At 38.2% G+C, this 18390-nt stretch overlaps 1 protein-coding gene across 4 annotated transcripts in view; it reads right to left on the reverse strand.

The window, feature by feature from the left end:
- DCC (DCC netrin 1 receptor) overlaps positions 1-18390 on the reverse strand; it is a 1147297-nt gene that overhangs the window by 950757 nt on the left and 178150 nt on the right. The window lies entirely within an intron of this gene.

Genomic DNA, 18390 nt, shown 5'->3' on the forward strand with positions numbered 1-18390 from the left:
TTTCTTTCTTTCTTTCTTTCTTTCTTTCTTTCTTTCTTTCTTTCTTTCTTTCTCTCCAGACATGTAATACTTGGGGATATGAGATGGCTACAAGGGGTCTAAAAATGTATATGTGCAGTAGACTGTAGTTGCCTTCTCAGACTGTAATTTTAAGTCTCCAAGTAGAAACCCTAGGAGATATTTATATCCTGGAAGATTTCAGCTAACTATGTATTTGCCTCCAGGCAGCAGCCTCAACAGTAGCTGTGTTTACTTTCCAACACTGAATGGGAAACATCATTTTGAAAAAGCTAATTTCCAAAACCCACCCCATAACAGCCTAATTTTAGAACCTATGAAAGCTAATAATTTCAAAATTCTACCCGACAGTTTCTTGTTTATGTTTTGCAACCCAAGTCTAAAAATATCATAAGGAAGATTTTAAATATTACTTTGTCTATTTATTTACTGATTACTGTATTTATTTATATATTCCCTGAAGCAAAGGCACAGCAACGTATTGTTTCCAGCGGTGTTTGTCCTCTAGACTGGAGATTGTTTTCCCATGATACGACAAGGACCTGTGGAGAAACTCCGATGAAGAAAAATCAGAGTTCCTGATTAAACTCTCCAGTAAAAAAAGAACAAAATCCAATAACTGTATGCTAGAACAGCATAGGCTTCTTGCACCCTAGTATTGACAGCATCTATCTCCTTAAGGATGATTAAAATCAGGAAAGCACTGCACTGAGGCTAAACCTTACATGAAGAAATAATAATCAAACCTGGTTCTCTGAGAGGGTCTGATTGTCAGCAATGCAGCACTTTAAAGGAGAGATGGTTTTAAAAGTTCCAAACTTCTCTGTAAAATATCTAGGAGTTTTCTTGTGAATTAAGTCTCTTTTACAAAATGTTGAAATAACCCTTCAAATAGAAGCAAAATCAGTAATAAAAGAAAAAAGGCATTCCAACTTGATACAATAGGACGTGTCCTAGGGGAATAGGTGGAATTCGGTATATTTCCAAACTCATTTTTCACTAACATTTAGACAAAGTGGTTAAATCAAACACTGTCACTTTTGACTCGTCCTTAAGATCGGGAGCCCTGTCCCAGATGCGGAATGGAGGCCACCTGTCACCAAGGAACATTCAACTTTTAATATGATTGATATGTGAGCCTTACTAAAAATTCTTACATTGATAAAACTGTCCTGCTCCCAATTTAAAAAATACTCCTTAGATCTGTAAGAGAGGACCCTGTGGGGAAGCCCACATCTCTAGGATGTCCTTTTTGGAGGAAGTTAAAAAGTTACACTGAGTAAAATACCTAAGGAAGAAACAGCCTACTACTTAGCCCGTCTGACCCCAGCTTCCTATTTCCGTCTTTTCTCCATTCTTACTGTGAAAGAGTGTCTTGAAATTCCATGTTGGTCCATTTACTTTCTTCCCCTTTGACATTCTAGTTCCAACAAACTCGTATCAAATCCAACAACCGTATGTTAGAAGAGCATAGGCTTCCTGTACCCTATTGTTGACAGCATCTATCTTCTCTCCATTTCCTATTTCCATGTACCATTCTTCCCAGCAAAATCCCCTGCCCCTTCCTCTATGTCTCAACCATACAGACTGGGGAATAAGTTTAGGAATTCCCTGAGCTTGCACCAATGGGTTAACAAGGCGTAAAGAATTAGCCATAGGATGTTCACACTCAAGTTTGGGTAAACAAGATTAGTTAAATAAGTACAGATAAGGTGGGGCAAAGTCCCCAGTATAGGACAAAGGTATAGGAAGCAAACAAGATTAGGTATTCTGGGCAGGGAAACACCCCAACTTAGTACCATAGCAGAAAGTTGCTTTCGCAGGAAGGAAGGACTAAATTAGGTAAACAGGTATATAGGGCTGTAGACAGCTGCAGGGTAAAGTTGCCCAGAGTGGAGCTAATTAGCAAAAGAAAGATGCCTTGTTGACCCTGAGGTAGCAGGCTCTTTCTTGTCCCCTAAACTAGTTTAAATAGAGGTGGTGCTTCAAGTCTCCTGTAAACAACCTTCCTACTGCCAGGATTTTGTTTTTTATTAACCCAAACCCCAACCCTGCATATCTTCAAAACCCCCTTTCCCTCATGCCCATGAGTTAATGTTCATTATTTAATTGTCTCTTTGTACATGCCCACCACCAGGTTTGTAAGCCTAATAAAAAATGGAGCAAGGACCCTTACTCAGGGCTCTTGTCTTCTCCGGGACATTAGCCATCTTTCGCATTTTAATCCTGCATCCTGCTTTCTTTTTGGACAAGAAAGAACTCCAGACCCAGAGTGTATGACAACAGACCTTTACACCCTGGCTTGAAAAGGCCTTGCTCTTTTGTTCTCCTGTTCTACCTTAGTGCCTGCATGATCTTGTGTTTGAAATGATATCTCCCCACTTTTTTTTTCCTTTTTCAATTTAAAAGCCCCTTTTCTTTAAGGAGTCAACATTCCCCCAGGCCCTTATACATCTGCTTCTGTGACCCAAAGCATGTTGCACAAACTCTTACAACCCCCAGCACGTTGCACCGTATCATCAGGCACCTACTTTTCCACCCCATGCCCAATAGTTTGGTCCTGAAAGACACAGATCTATGTTGTCCTTGTGCAACATAGCCCTGAGGGGGGCTCAGGAAATGTTTGTTGAATGAATTTGGAAAATCAGCACACACCAATTTCCTCAGAATATATTTCTTTCATTTCAAATAGAAAGGCATTTGCATTTTTTATATTGTTTCCAATTAAAGAATTATTTTAGTGTTTTTAAAACGCATTCACTGCCCAATAAACCTCCCAGACAATCTTCTCAAATTAATTCTGGTTTTATAGAGACCGTGCTTTTTATTGGACAGCATATTTTAATGGACATGATTTTAACATCTAGTTATAAAATTTCTGCCACCAAGTTTCACAAATGTGTCAGCTTAACAAGAGATTGGATTGCAATGATACACCCCATACGGCCTCAGCTGTACAGAAAACAGGGTGAGTAATAAGGAATCAGACAAGGCCTAGAACTGCTATGTTCATCTCACACATTCAGTTCTGCTCCACTGTTTCTTCCTTCTCCAAAGGGAGAGAGCCCAAGTAGAGGTGTTCTACATTCCAGGGTTGCTCTGTCAGGAGCAGGTTCAGGATAACAGCAAAGCACCTAAGAGATCCAGAAATTGGATCTTGCAATATTAAGCTTTGAGTGAAGCTTCCACAGAAGGTGATGTATAATTACTGTCACTAGTTCTTTGATTGATTATTGATTGTAATCATCTGCTCTCTCCCATGACAGAGCTGGCTCTAACTCGTCCATGCAGTGACTGATAATGGCATGTCCCTTCTTTTCAAAGGTAACTTATGCATATTGCTGCCTGAGATAAATTACTCATTGACGGTGGGGGATGGAGAAAAGTAGTAAAGGAGCAACTCAAGTTTATTAGTAGACTTAATGATATATTGTACTCAATATCTGTATTCCGGCTACCCATAATGAGGCTGGACAAAGCTTACAATGGGGAGCCAGTATGTCAGGGAGCTTGGCTATTGGATCCTTTGGCCAACAAAGTAAAATAATATGATGCATTTGACAAGTTGAGCAGAAATTATGTTTTCAAAATAATACTAATACTTCACTTATGTAAGAAACATTAAAGATCACAAATGAAGTACTTTAAGTTGGAAACATTTCCCTGGATTGCTTTAATTAGGATTTGGAGAAAATAAGCATTAAAGATGAAATTTTACTCTCAATATGCAATGTAGTACTCAATCATTGCTTTTACTAAATTTGTGACCTCTTCTAAGTTAATTAGCCTTTCTGAATCACAGCATCTATTACAAGTCCAATGCATGTCAAGCTCTCAACAAATATTTGTGCAGTGAGTGAATGAACCTTAATCTCTTTATCTGTAAGATGACTTAGAAAGTAAGTCAGGTCTGGCAAACACAGATTCCGCATGAGGCCAAGTAGGCCAAGTATGTGAATTAATCTAATGGGAGATATTAAAATTTTGTTTTCAAAATTGATTTAGCCAAGTCAAGTAAGTCTTCCTGATAGATTTATTTTCTTTTTCCATAGCTTGATTTAATATGTGAGTTTCCAGTTTGTCCATAATGACTATATGGTTGTTATGACAGTTATGTGAGAGAATACATAGGAAGCATCTAATAAAGTGCCTGGTGATTTTAAAAACTGAAGCTATATTTTAAATAGCATTTTAATATGAAACCTTTTTTAAGAAATAATTTTTCTTACTGTTAAATATCTTCCATTAGGTCATGAATTGATAAACAAAAGGTGGTATATCCATACAATAGAACTTAATTTGGCAATACAAAAAAATAAAGTACTGATACATGCTACAATACAGATGAACCACTGTGCTAAGTGAATTAAGTGAGTCACAGAAGCCACATCTTCATTACATACCTATCAAAGTGGCTAAAATAAAAAAAAAATAATAATAATAATGATAGCACCAAATGCTAGTGAGGATGCAGAGAAATTGTACTGCTCATACATTGCCAATGTGAATGTAACAGGATATACAGCCACTGTGGAAAAGAGTTTGGCAATTTCTTATAAACTTACATGCAATTTCCATATTGTACTCAGAAACTGTACTCTTTTTTTTTTTTAATTTTTTTTTCAAAGTTTATTTATTTTTGGGACAGAGAGAGACAGAGCATGAACGGGGGAGGGGCAGAGAGAGAGAGGGAGACACAGAATCGGAAACAGGCTCCAGGCTCTGAGCCATCAGCCCAGAGCCCGACGCGGGGCTCGAACTCACGGACCGCGAGATCGTGACCTGGCTGAAGTCGGACACTTAACTGACTGCGCCACCCAGGCGCCCCTCAGAAACTGTACTCTTATACATTTATCCCAGAAAAATGAAAATTTAGCAAAAGCCTATACAACAATGTTCATAGCAGCTTTATTTATAATGGCTAAAAACTTGAAACAGTTCAGCTGTCCTTCAGCAGATAAATGGTTAACATGTAATGGAATATAACTCAGCAATGAAAAAGGAATGGGCTATGGATATATGCCACAACCTGGATGGTCTCCAGGGAATCATGCTAAGTCAAAAAGTTCAATCCCAAAAGCTTAAATACTGTTTGATTCTATTTATATAACATTTTTGAAATGACAAAACTTCAGAAATGGAGAACAGATTAGTGGTCACAATGGAGAGGGGGCATTCAACATGAGAGTACAAGGATTCCTGTGGGGATGGAATTTTTCTGCATCTGGACTTTAGTGGTTGGTACACCTTCATGTGTGACAAAACTGTTTGGAATTAAATACAGAGACATGAGCTCTCACATACACAAATGATTCTAAGTAAAACTGGGTAAATCTGAATACTATCTGTGGCTGGCATCAATATCAGTATCCTGGTCATGATATTGTACTACACTGACATAGGATTTTAGAATTGGAAGAAATTGCGTTAAGAATGCACAGGACCTCTGTGTATTATTGTTTACAATGTCATGTGAATCCACAATTATCTCAATAAAAATACCTATTAAAAATTTTAAAGGTCACATATTATATGATCTTACTTATATGAAATGTCCAGAGAAGGTATATCCATAGAAACATAAAGTAGATTAGTGGAATAGGGAGGGACTGGAGAGAGGGTGGGAAAGGAAGTATGGCATTTCTCTTTGGGGTGATGAAAATGGTCCGCAAGTAGATAGCTGTTGAGAGTTGCCCAGGTTTGTGAATATACTAAAAATTCACACTTTTAAAGTGTATGTTTTATGTTATGTGAATTACATCTCATCACCCTTGACAGTTTGTCTCTAGGTTAGGAAAGGTGGCCTTCAGAAGAGGTAAAAGGATAGAAAATAATTTACAGACAACTCTCCTCTTTCCCCCACCACCCACTGGGCAAGAAACTCCCTCCTTTAAGCTTCATTGAATTACTCATTTGAAAGAAGGGCTTCTCACACACAAACCCTTCAATCAATGTTGATGCACAGTTCTGAGCTGTTGTCTCCCCATGGAGCAGCACCTGAACATGAAATCCAGCTCCCAGAATATGCCTTTAAAAAATGCCATTTGGGGCGCCTGGGTGGCTCAGTCGGTTGAGCGTCCGACTTCGCTCAGGTCACGATCTCACGGTCCGTGAGTTCGAGCCCCGCATCAGGCTCTGTGCCGACAGATCAGAGCCTGGAGCCTGCTTCAGATTCTGTGTCTCCCTCTCTCTCTGGCCCTCCCCCCATTCATGCTCTGTCTCTCTCTGTCTCAAAAATAAATAAATGTTAAAAAAAAAAACTTAAAAAAAAAATTAAAAAAAAATAAAATAAAAAATGCCATTTGCCTTGTGCAGAAACATTCAAATCCAAATTAATGGTAATATTATTTTGCACTTTGAACTCACTCTACACAACACTTTACAATAAAGGATCAGGTTCTAGAACCTATCTTGGTGAAACTTTGTGAACTGTTCAGCTTCCACAATTCTGAAAAACAAAAACCTTAAGGAATGCTCCAGAGAATTAACAGATACAACTTTGGTGTGAAATCCTCTTACTAATCACCACGCATAAGACATCTGGCCAGTATGAATTTTTGACCTTTCTTCCCCTAAGTGTCAGCATAAATCTTTTCCTCCTAGAGTAGAAGAAACCAGAGGATGGGCTTTGCTTTTGAATTTAGACTAAGTTCTGCACACAATCCCTCAGATAGTGCATAAGTACCAAGACCACTAGGTTATCCACAGGCTTGATGCTGGCCATGAGTAATGACGTCACTGTCAGAAAGTCTGCAGCAAAATCTCTACCTTTTGCCTGCGCAAGGTGAAAGAGTGGAGGTGGTTATAGAAATGAGATTGGCTCACAGAAAGTAATAAATGCATAAGATGGTGGGTTGGTTTGTGGGATTTAATTTCTTTCTTTCTTTCTTTAAGATCAAGAATAAAACATGGATCATGACGGATTATTCCAGAAAACCTTAGGAGGTATTAGTACAGACACTAAACCTCAGAGAAAGTGATGACAATAGGTAACAATGAAGCAGAAGAAACTATAAAAGGGAGGTAGGAATGTGGGTGTCAAGGGAGGTAGATGAAATATTTTAATATAGCAGCATTATTGAGTAATTTTCACAAGCCAAGAAGAGTTCAAGCAAAAAAAAAAAAAAAAAAAAAAAAAAAGAAAAAAAAGAAAAAAAGAAAAAAAAAGGAAACTCATTAAGCTATTAGGGCCATAAAGAGAGAGAGAAAAAAAAAATTCAATAGTCTACTTTCAGGAAACACTTCTGTAAGGAAATAAGTTTGATATTTTTTTTTCTTTTTTTCAACTTTTTTTTTTAATTTTTTATTTTTAGGACAGAGAGAGACACAGCATGAACGGGGGAGGGGCAGAGAGAGAGGGAGACACAGAATCGGAAACAGGCTCCAGGCTCCGAACCATCAGCCCAGAGCCTGACGCGGGGCTCGAACCCACGGACCGCGAGATCGTGACCTGGCTGAAGTCGGACGCTTAACCGACAGTGCCACCCAGGTGCCCCAAGTTTGATATTTTTAAATGCCTTATCCAAACTATAGTGCAATGAATATATGGATTTACTTTTAAATATTTATCAAACTGGTGTATCTTTTGACTGTCATATTGTATTTAAATCTAGTGTTGAGTGGTGCCTGGGTGGTTCAGTCCAACAAGCGTCCAACTCTTGATTTTGGCTCAGATCATGATCTCACGGTTCATGAGCACTATCTCCACGTCATGCTTTGTGCTCACAGCGCGGAGCCTGCTTGGGATTCCCTCTCTCTCCCTCTCTCTCTGCCTCTCCTCTCTCCCCCTCTCTCAGAATAAATAAACTTAAAAAAATAAAGCTAGTGTTGAATGATTTTGTAGGGCAAATGTTGTAGAAAAGAACTAGCATGTTTCAACTGCTTTTCAGAGGTTTCTAGTAGTTTCTGTGTCTTCTGGAGACAAGCATAAGTGGCATCCTTGTAGTGAGAAGCCCTGGAATCTTTGATTGTTTATACGTGTCACACATCTCAGAGCAGTTTGTAGGACTGATAAAACACTAGCTAACTGCTTGACTCATCAGTTTGAAGGCAGCCCTGGAGAGAAGGGGTTCCTCACAAAATAGCCCAGAGAACAGGAGGTGGTTTATAAGCAGTGACAGCTTTGGAGTAGATGTTTGAACATATAGAAGGACACCCCAAAGACAGTGACATTAATGGAAATTGTGCAGTAAATAGCAGCTATTTAGAGGACGATTTACCTTATTTCTTTATAATCTCTCTTTGGGAAATTTCAGCATTTCTCACTTCCGGAGTCACCTTTCTAGATCTTTTATCTGTAGCCTTTGCCTTCCGGTTTTAGGGTCGCTAAAGCCAATGAAAATAAATTAGACTGGCGTTACCGGAAGCTGTACCTGCCTGTGCTCCCCTCAGCTTTCCACATCTTCCAGGAAAGTAAAGGAGCGCATCTCTGCCTGTCTCGGGGCTTCTCCTCCAGTTCCTACTAGTGCGTATCTCTGAATGTTTCCCGACACTTAGTAAATGTTCTGGGACAAAGACAGTCAAGACATATGTTTTTCCTAGGTTTTGGTAATTTCATTTCTTTTCTCTGCAAAATGCTATTTTTAATTCTTGAAGTATGGTGGAGTAGGAAGAACACTAAACATAAAGTCCAAAGTCCTAGTTCCACCTATTGAACACTTCCTGGGTGCCATCTATTATGTTTTACATGCATAATCTCTCTGTTTTTATAACTCTGTGACAATCCCCATTTTGCAACTGACAAAACTGAGGCTTACTTAGAAATGTTTAGTAACTACCCCAAAGTCACGTGACTAGAAAGTGGTACAATTAAAACTTAAACCTAGTGACAGATCCTCTCAAATGCTTGGAATCTTTCACTTCACCTTCCTGCTTTTCTTGCTGATGAACTTGAACAAAGGACTTACCTATTCTCAGCCTTGGGCAGCTCCGTATCCAAAAGGTGTCACAAATGTGTAAGTGTGTATGTGTAAAATACGTGTCATCCCTCAAAGACAGATAATATCCTTGACCTTTCTACTTAATGAAACATAGCAATCATATGAAATTATTTGTAAACAGCAAATTCCTTGAAATATATTATTTTTAATTTTTTTCAGTATGCGATATACACTATACTGTATGTAGCATATTCCTATTTCTCTGAACTATATTAGTAGGTTTTAGTTGCATTCAAAGTTTTAACTACAGCTTTCTACTATAGTTTTTTGTTTGTTTGTTTTATAAATTTGTTGAAATTTTCCATTTGATTGGACAGGAGGATTAACCATGATACTTTTCCAGAAAGGTAAATAGGCTAAGGGCAGATGTGTTCCTTTCTCCGATTCACAGGACAAGAAGTCTGCCTGGAGCAGATATTATCATTGTTGCATCCACAAGGTGACTTTGGTAGATAAGAAGGAAGCTAGAGGTAGATGCCTCTTCTTATAGGCAGAATGTATATGATAAGGAATAATTCTTATATGTGCAAGTCATTGGCATGAGTGACTATACAAGATGAGAGTTTGAGACTCTGAGGAACAGGTGATGCCAATGGTTTTTAACAAAACCTGTAGAGACTTGAAGAAACAGCAATGTGTTTCTGCTGTAGGGAAACACATCTGTCTATTCTATTTATTTATTTTTAAGTTTATTTTCAGAGAGAGAGAGTGTGTGTGTGTGCATGCATGTGTAAGTGGGGGAGGGGAAGAGAGAGAGAATCCCAAGCAGGCTCCACACTGCCAGTGCAGAGCCTGGTGCAGGGCTCGAACCCACAAACCATGAGATAATGACCTGAACTGAAGTTGGACACTTAACTAACTGAGACACCCAGGCACTCTGTAGACAGCTCTTTTAAATCCTAGCAGTAATAGGAATGTGACGGCTCTTCCTCCTACCTGAAGGGGTCAGTCCCAATCCTGAATAGTAAATATTTTTATGAATATTTAATAATACAAATTAGGAGAACTTGTATTTTCTTCTGTTGGAAAACCAGAGATAAAGATGAGTACTGGAATACTGGTTCACTTCTAATCGTCATGAACATCAGAGAAAACCCACTGCAGTGAAAACCTGGGCCTCAGAATGCCCACAGCCTTTTGTGTACAGAATGGCAGTAGGTGCATGGTTTTTCATCTGTCAGCTGATGGATAAATTTTAGGCCTGTGAGCCAAGTGTTACAAATCTGTATGCTGACCAGGGGCCTAACTGGTAAAAGCTTGGCCTAAACTTGTTACTAGTGGCTGACTATACCAACCATATCTTCTATCAGAAATTTTGTGCAGGAACACAGATATAGCTTAGAGTAGAATCCATTAGGTGCTAAAGACTATGAGTAAGCAGAAACCACAAGTGGGAAAGCCCAGAGATAAAAGTTAACTATAGTAGGAATAGGTCACTAGGGCTGATGAAACTTGAAAGGTTCTATGTCCAGTTACTGATTTCCAGTTCCTGAGCCAGGCTCCAGTCTCTTTGAATTTTTTTTTTTAATGTTTATTTATTTTGAGAGAGTGGGAGGGAGGGAGGGAAGGGCAGAGAGAAAGGAGACACAGAATCCGAAGCAGGTTCCAGGCTCTCAGCTGTCAGCACAGAGCCCACTTCGGAGCTCGAAATCATGATCTGTGAGATGGTGTCCTGAGCCAAAGTCAGAAGCTTTAACCAACTGATAAGCTCCAGGTTTTTTGAAGCTGTACTTAAGGACTGAATGTCTGTATTGCCCTTCCAAATTCATATATTGAAATCCTAAACCCCACTTGTTAAGGGTTATTCAGAGGGGGGCCTTTGGGAGGTAATTTGGTCATGAGTGTGGAGCCCTCAGGAATGGGATTAGTGTTCTTATAACAAAAAGAAACAGAAGAGCCCCTTCCCCTCTTTCTACCACAGGAGGGTACACTGAGATGTCGGCCCTGTGCAACCCGGAAGAGAGCTTTCAACAGAACAGGACAGTGATGGAGCCCTGATCTCACACTTCCAGCCTGTAGGACTGTGAGAAATAAACTTCTGTTGTATGAGCTGCTCAGTCCATGGTGATTTGTTACATCAGCTGAACAGACTAAAAACTGGCAATACGGCTGTACTTGCTCTTCTTTGAAACCTAGCGGTGCAGACATTTTCAAAAACTTTTTTTAAACCCAAATAAAAGGTAAAAACTCCTGACTTCGTTATTTTCATGTGTATTTTACAGAAATTCTCCCAGTCTTAGTTTTGAAGAAGAATGTTACAGCTTGTGCAGTATTTATTAAAGAACTAATGAGATAAAGGAAAAATGAGAGAAATGTTTGCCTACACAAGAGGACAGCCTGACCCACAATCAGTTTATTATACTGGCATACCGATCTGAGAATTTTAACCCACTTGTGCTGCCTACCGTAATGTTGGTAACAAGATTCTACATCATCTTTAGCTGTAATAAGGAGCAACTACAAGATTTCAGAGCTTAGAAATGCAGTGGTTTTATTTTTTACTCACGGAAGCATGCCAGTCTGCTCTGCTGACCCTTCACATTAAAGCTAAAACAGGTTGCCTAGAAAATCATTCTGTAGAAATAAGGCAAAGCTCTTGGGGATCGGACTAGTTGCCCTCCTTCTCCAGAACTGGCAGAGCCTTAGATACTCTTGACCTGATGCCCTCCTACATGCCAAATAAATATAATGATTTCATTTTCTTGAAAATACTTTTACCAGCCACCCAGATAGACCAAAATTAACCTCAGGAAAACCTTCACTTGTGATTGAATTTGAATGACTGTGTTTACACAAAAGCAAAATAGCGGTTTGTGTGGGATTTTCTGCAGCCTGAAATGAGATGGTCAGCTTCTCCAGCATGTACATATTAATGGTCTAAATCATTACATATGTAACCATTAAAAAGCTCATTTAGCAACCACTGAACTCTACATTTTTCTAACACATTTATTTTCACTTTTGCCCCGAAGATAAACAACTGGGGGGAGAATCCCTCATCTAAGTGCAATTAAGCTTAACAATTACTCAAACTTGTCATCCATAAATCATGACCAATAAAAACAATCCCAATCAATTGCTTCTCAGGGAAATACCTAGCTATGCTTTTTAATTTTTTTTAAATGTTTATTTATTAGAGAGAGAGAGAGAGAGAGAGAGAGCGAGCATGAGCATGGGAAGGGCAGAGGGAGAGTGAGACACAGAATCCGAAGCAGGCTCCAGGCTCTGAGCTGTGAGCACAGAGCCCGATGTGGGGCTCGAACCCACAAACCGCGAGTCACGACCTGAGCTGAAGTCAGACGCTTAACCTACTGAGCCACCCAGGTGCCCCGATATGCTTTTCATATAACACAAGAATCATCATTTTATGTATCTGTACATAAAATTCCTTTGTTTAAAGAATGACCATGTTTGTTTTCACATCCTCCAGCAGAATGAATACAGTATGTGGATACCATTTACTGCAGACTTAAAAAAGGGAAGAACAAATTGGTCTAAATGTAGTGTTTTAAGATATGATATCACCTTTCATGAGTGTTTCCTTCAATACAGGGAAAGCAGAAGCATTTGTAATGTAGCTTTTCATTAATACAGGAAGATGAAACCCAGTAAAAACCCTAGATCACACACCTATCAGAATCCTATCCACGTCTAATGATATTAAAAAACAAAAAAACAAAACAAAACAAAACAAAACAAAAACTCCACTTTGGGAAGAGCTTTCTTTTGCTCATTGAGTAAAAAGGTACTGATGTATGACTTTGGATATTTAAAAACCACCACCTGAAGATATATTCTGAAGTTTTCTGGAGATATTTGGAATGTAGTGAGTGGAAAATAGTGCCCATCAGACCAGCACACAGAGGGCATTTTACTATATCCCTATTTCCATATTTCCCAGAAAGGTAGACCTATAAAATTCTTGTGCATGTGTGTGTGTATGTGTGCACATGTATAACTGTGCATGCACAGGCATAAATCCATCAATTCTGAGAATATACTAAAAGCCCATGCTTTTCTGTGGTTGTTCATAAATTATAGTTAATAAAACTGCACATATTTGAAGAGATTTTTTAAGCACACTGAGACACAGTATTTCATGAAATTCTCTGAATAGTCCTAGAAAGTAAACAGGGAAGATAGTGTAGATCTACAGATGAATTGAGACTTGCTCATAGGCCAGAATACTTTGGCCTCCAATCTAGATCTTCTGCATCCTACGGAAGTGCCCATTTCACTGGACATAATGAGACTCTTAAAAGATCAGACTGCTCTGAATTGTCATTTACCAAGCATCACATCTTGTACCCTACAGCCACCAGCAGTACCTGAAGACTTGTCTCTCATCCTCCACGTACCAGGGATTGCTATCACCAATTCAGTTACAAATGCTTGTCCACTAAATTCACCATGCTTAATGTTAATATCCCCATGCTTAATATGGCCATCTATCTTTCCCTCTTACTTCCCCTCTCTCCAAGCTCTTTGTTTTTTCTTCTTTCATTCTTCCTTCTGCCTCCACTGGGCCCTCTAGAAACTCCATCCCATGCCAAACAAGTTTTCCTACATCCTCAAATGCTTTCTAAGGATAAATTCTATCTCTCTGCTTAACTCATACCTGCCTCTCCCCCAAGGACACCGATTCCCCTGAAATTTTTGAAAAGAATGAATGCATGATGAACTCTGTCTTTAGGTAGGTGTATTAATTAGGATCATTATCACATAAACAAAACAAGGTAATATGAAAATATCATAAGCTTGTGCAATGTGAACTTATGATGTTAGTTTTAGCAGAAATTATTTTCACTTGACAGAAAAACTGAGGCTCACAGAAACAGCATTTAATTCAAGTGAGGTCCAGGAGTGGTTAATGTCAGAACTCCTTTCCTTTGGCTTCTCATCTTTCTCTGTTATTTCTCCTCAATTATATTATTTCTTTGTCCTCATTGTCAGCATTCTTAGGAGAGTTAAGAAACCTCTATGACAGCAACTGACAATTTTTTTTCTATTTTCCATTCATTCAATATCTGTTTATCAACAAGTACTTAACTTCTGATCAGCTACATTTTAAAAGTCTAGTCGTCATATATTAGACAACAAACCAGCAGTCTGCAAGCTTTTTCTGCAAGTGGACAGACTGAAAATAATTTAGGCTTTGTGGGCATAAAGTCTCTATCAGAGTTACTCAAGTCTGTTTTGTAAACCTGAAAAAAACAATAACAGCCACAGACCTATTTAAATGAATAGGCCTGGATCTGTGTCTCAATAGAAATTTATTTACAGAAAAAGGTGGGTGCCTAGATTTGTCCAATAGGCCAAAGTTTGCTAACCCCTGAAACAGACTGTTACAGACAGGTGAAAGTAGACTATGTAAAAAGTGGGAGATGAGTTTAGAAGAGACTAGTTTCCACCAGCATCTTCTAGATGACATATACATTTACCAAATAGTGCATAGCAACCCACTGACTGATGAAGAATGACACCTTACAAACTAAACACCAAAGTGGGTTAAGGGGACAGAGAGAAAGCTTTGGTCTTCAATCAGTATGGCAGGCCCCTCTTCATTATGTCAGAGGGGAAGGAAATGCACACTTAAATCTTGATTGATTGACTTCTAATTGATTGACTTCTGACTGATTGACAATCTAATTGATTGACTTCCAGATACTGTTTCAGGAACTTGTAAAAATAATTTTACCTTATTAACAACCCAATAAAGCGAGCATTATAATCTGTATTTTAAAGATGAAAAGCAAAGCCGCAGAGAAGTTATATAACTTGACTCAACTAACAATTGAGAGAACCAAGATTTAAAACCATTTCTCTTTGCTATGCCAAACCATGTTCCTCTTAGGATTAAAAAAAAAAAAAAATGAAAAGACTGATGTACCTCGATGGCTAAGCTGGTTAAGCATCCAACTCTGGATTTCCGCTCGGGTCATCATCTCACAGTTCCTGGGATAGAGCCCCACGTCAGGCTCTGTGCTGACAGCACAGACCCTGCTTGGGATTCTCTCTCTATCCCCCTCTTTCTCTCCCTTCCCCTGCTCATTCTCTCCTCTCTCTCACTCTCTCAAAATAAATAAAACATTAAAGAAATGAAAATACTTAAAAACCCTATTGTCATCACAGGAATAATTTGCCTTAGCCTTCCACTAGAATGGTTACCTAGTATTAAAATCTAATTTAAGAAGGTGCTCTTTTCTCCTCCACCTTTCCTACTCAGGCAAAGAATATTGGCAAAGAGGTTAATATGGAAGTATAGCACGCATAATAAAAGGTTATGAGCTCTCTGGTTTCTCTGATTGTCCCAGAGGGTTAAAGTGGCATATAATTGATTAAGTCTTAGTAACTTTATTTCCTTCAACTATATTTGGAATAAAACTGGTAGCTGATATCTCTCCACAAATGAATAACAATGAGTGATAAAAAGATTACTGTGTATAGAAAAGCTGCACCTCTACTTGCATAATTATATTTCTAAAAAGCTAAGCATAAAATTATTTGAGACATCACATTTAAGTACAATAGTGCAGGAGCTTCTTCAAGAGATCTACAGTATTTTTAAAGTAGAAAAATTTTCAATTACACAAATAACCTCTAATTTACTTATTTTATTGAATGTCTACATCAAGATTCACTTTCTCAAAACAAGGTATACTTTCAAAAGTGTGTTTAAATAGAATCACATTGGAGAGATAGGAACATACTAATGAAGCTCCTTAACAGGATTATGTTTACTTCTTTATCAGAATTTTTTCTTAACTTTGAAAAATATGCAGAAAGTACAAATTGTATTAAGTTTTCAAGAGGATAGTCAAAGTAATTTTTGTCTTGTTTCATGACTCAACTAGGTTAGCCTATAATTATTTCCATATTAGAAAATGTTGGTGTAATAAAACCCTGCACTTCCATCTGATGATAAGACATTGGGGCTTATCCAACAGGGCTGTAAAAACTGTTAATTGAGAAAAGCAGGAGATATTTATCTCGTTAGTTTCAGATTCATTTGTTGTTCTTGCACAAGTATGCAGATTTCTGAGAATGGCAAATTCTGTTCTTTTTTTGTTGGGTTCACATGATGCATTGTTATCTAAATGATAATCAAAATTCCTTGATGCTATTAATAAACAAACTTTTAAAAAATATAATTGTAAATTATTGATCCCATGCCAAAAATCTGTCACCAGTGTATAAATTAGCATGAACATATGTTAATGCATAATTCACCATTTGCAACAGAGCTTTGTTAAAAAATTGATGAAAATTCATGAAAGAACCTTTCTAGATTAAGTTGCCCAATGAACAAGTAACCACAGGCATTCACAATGTAGAGTTGATACAGCTCTTGAAATTGGCCTTCATGTGTTTGGTAGAACATTCATAAGGCATATTTAAACCTCTAGATAGATAATTTTGCTTATTTCTTTGAATCACAGTTGTTTACATTTAACTACTAAATGGGAGAAAATTGAAAGGGCATCTAGTCTAATGTTTCCCAGTGTGTGGTCCATGGGCCACCTGCATTTGATTCTCTTGCGAGCTTATTAAAAATGTTCTTCATCCTGTCCCATCCCTAGGCTTCCAGAATCAAAATGTCTGATGAGAAGCCTAGAAACCTACTCTTACTTCCAAGTACCTCAGATGCATTTTATGTACTGCAAGGCTGAGATCCAATTATGTGGAACCTATGATTGAGAAACTGGGGTCACCTAAAAATCAGAGGCAGATCTGAGACTAAAAGGAATTATTCCTTACTCCTAATCCAGTGTTCTTTCTCCACATTTTAGAGAACAGTAAGTAAACAAGAAAGATAAATAGCTTGCATATGAGAGCAAATATCAGTCTTTACCAATGTTACTGGAATACATAATTGGTGGCTATGGCTAACACATGCTTACAATGGGCCAGATCCTATACTCAGTACTGAAATATATTAATTTCCTTAATCTTCCCATCAAACCTCTGGGGTAGGTGTTATTATAATCTCCTGTTTGCAAATAAGAAAACTAAGGCACAAAGAGGTCAAATAACTTGCCCTTGGTGTGGTAGAATTACCTTCACAGATGGGAATCCACAAGAAACACCATACCTAATTTCCCTTGGCTATTCAATAAGAGGTATTAATGCAGGTATTAATGTTCACTTGAGGTGGAACACTGTAAAATATTTTTGATCAAAATTTACCCCTAGAATACTGATCTTCCGGATAAACAAATTCCTTTTTTGACTATAAGGATATATTTAATTTAATGAACATATATTAATTTACCTACCAGGTATTTATACTTGAATGTGATTTTTTTTTTTCAATCAGACTCTTGTCTTCTGAAGGGTGGGTGAAATTACGTGCAATGATAAAGTGGCAATCGGGGTAGGGTTTCTTGATTTAGCAAATAAAATTTGAGATGCTCAGTTAAATTCAAATTACAGAGAATCACAATTTATTTTTTATCCTAAGTGTGTTCCAAATACTGCAACATTATAATATTTTCTTACATGGGGGTGCGCCTGGGTGGCTCAATCGGTTAAACATCCAACTTTGGCTCAGGTCACAATATCATGGTAAGTTCGAGCACTGTGTCAGGCTCTGTGCTGACAGCTCAGAGCCTGAAGCCTGCTTAGTATTCTGTGTCTCCCTCTCTCTCTGCCCCTCCCCCACTCTTGCTCTGTCTCTCTGTCTCTCAAAAATAAACAAACATTGAAGAGCTAAAAAAAATATTTTCTTATACTAAAAGCTATTTATTGTTTATCCAAGATATAAATTTAACTGTGCATCTTCTAATTTTATTTGGCAGCCCTAGCTTGAAGAAAGAAAAAGAGGAATTTTGGTCAGATCTGGGTGGGGGCCTCATTAGGGAATTTGCTCTAACCCCTGGGCAGCACAAAGGCACTGCCCTTGGAAAGTTAACAAGCACCAGAGGGCTCTGGGTAATAAAGACAAGGAAGACTAAGATAGGGCACAAAGAAGTCTTTGGGGAGAGAAAGACATTCTGCATAACGGTTGAGGTGGTAGTTATACAGGTATATACATTTGTCTAAACTTGTTGGAATGTACACTTAAAATTTATGCATTTTATTATTTGTAAACTATGCTTCAATAAAGTTGATTAGAAAAAATTAAATTAAAAAAAAGAAAGAGTATAAAAGGGGCGCCTGGGTGGCTCAGTTAAGTGTCCGACTTCGGCTCAGGTCTTGATCTCATGGTTCGTGAGTATGAGCCCCATATAGGTTCTGTGCTGACAACTCGAGCCTGGAGCCTGCTTTGGATTCTGTGTCTCCCTCTCTCTCTCTGCCCCTTCTTCTGCTCATGTTCTCTCTCTCTCTCTCTCTTTCTCTCTCTCTCTCTCTCTCTCTCAAAAATAAACAAATATTAAACAAATTTATTTAAAAAAAAAAGCATAAGAGGAGAAATCTAACTTGGCTGTTTTGT

Source organism: Herpailurus yagouaroundi, unplaced genomic scaffold (genome assembly GCF_014898765.1).
Source record: "Herpailurus yagouaroundi ecotype Mexico unplaced genomic scaffold, PumYag 142, whole genome shotgun sequence".
Classification (NCBI taxonomy): domain Eukaryota; kingdom Metazoa; phylum Chordata; class Mammalia; order Carnivora; family Felidae; genus Herpailurus; species Herpailurus yagouaroundi.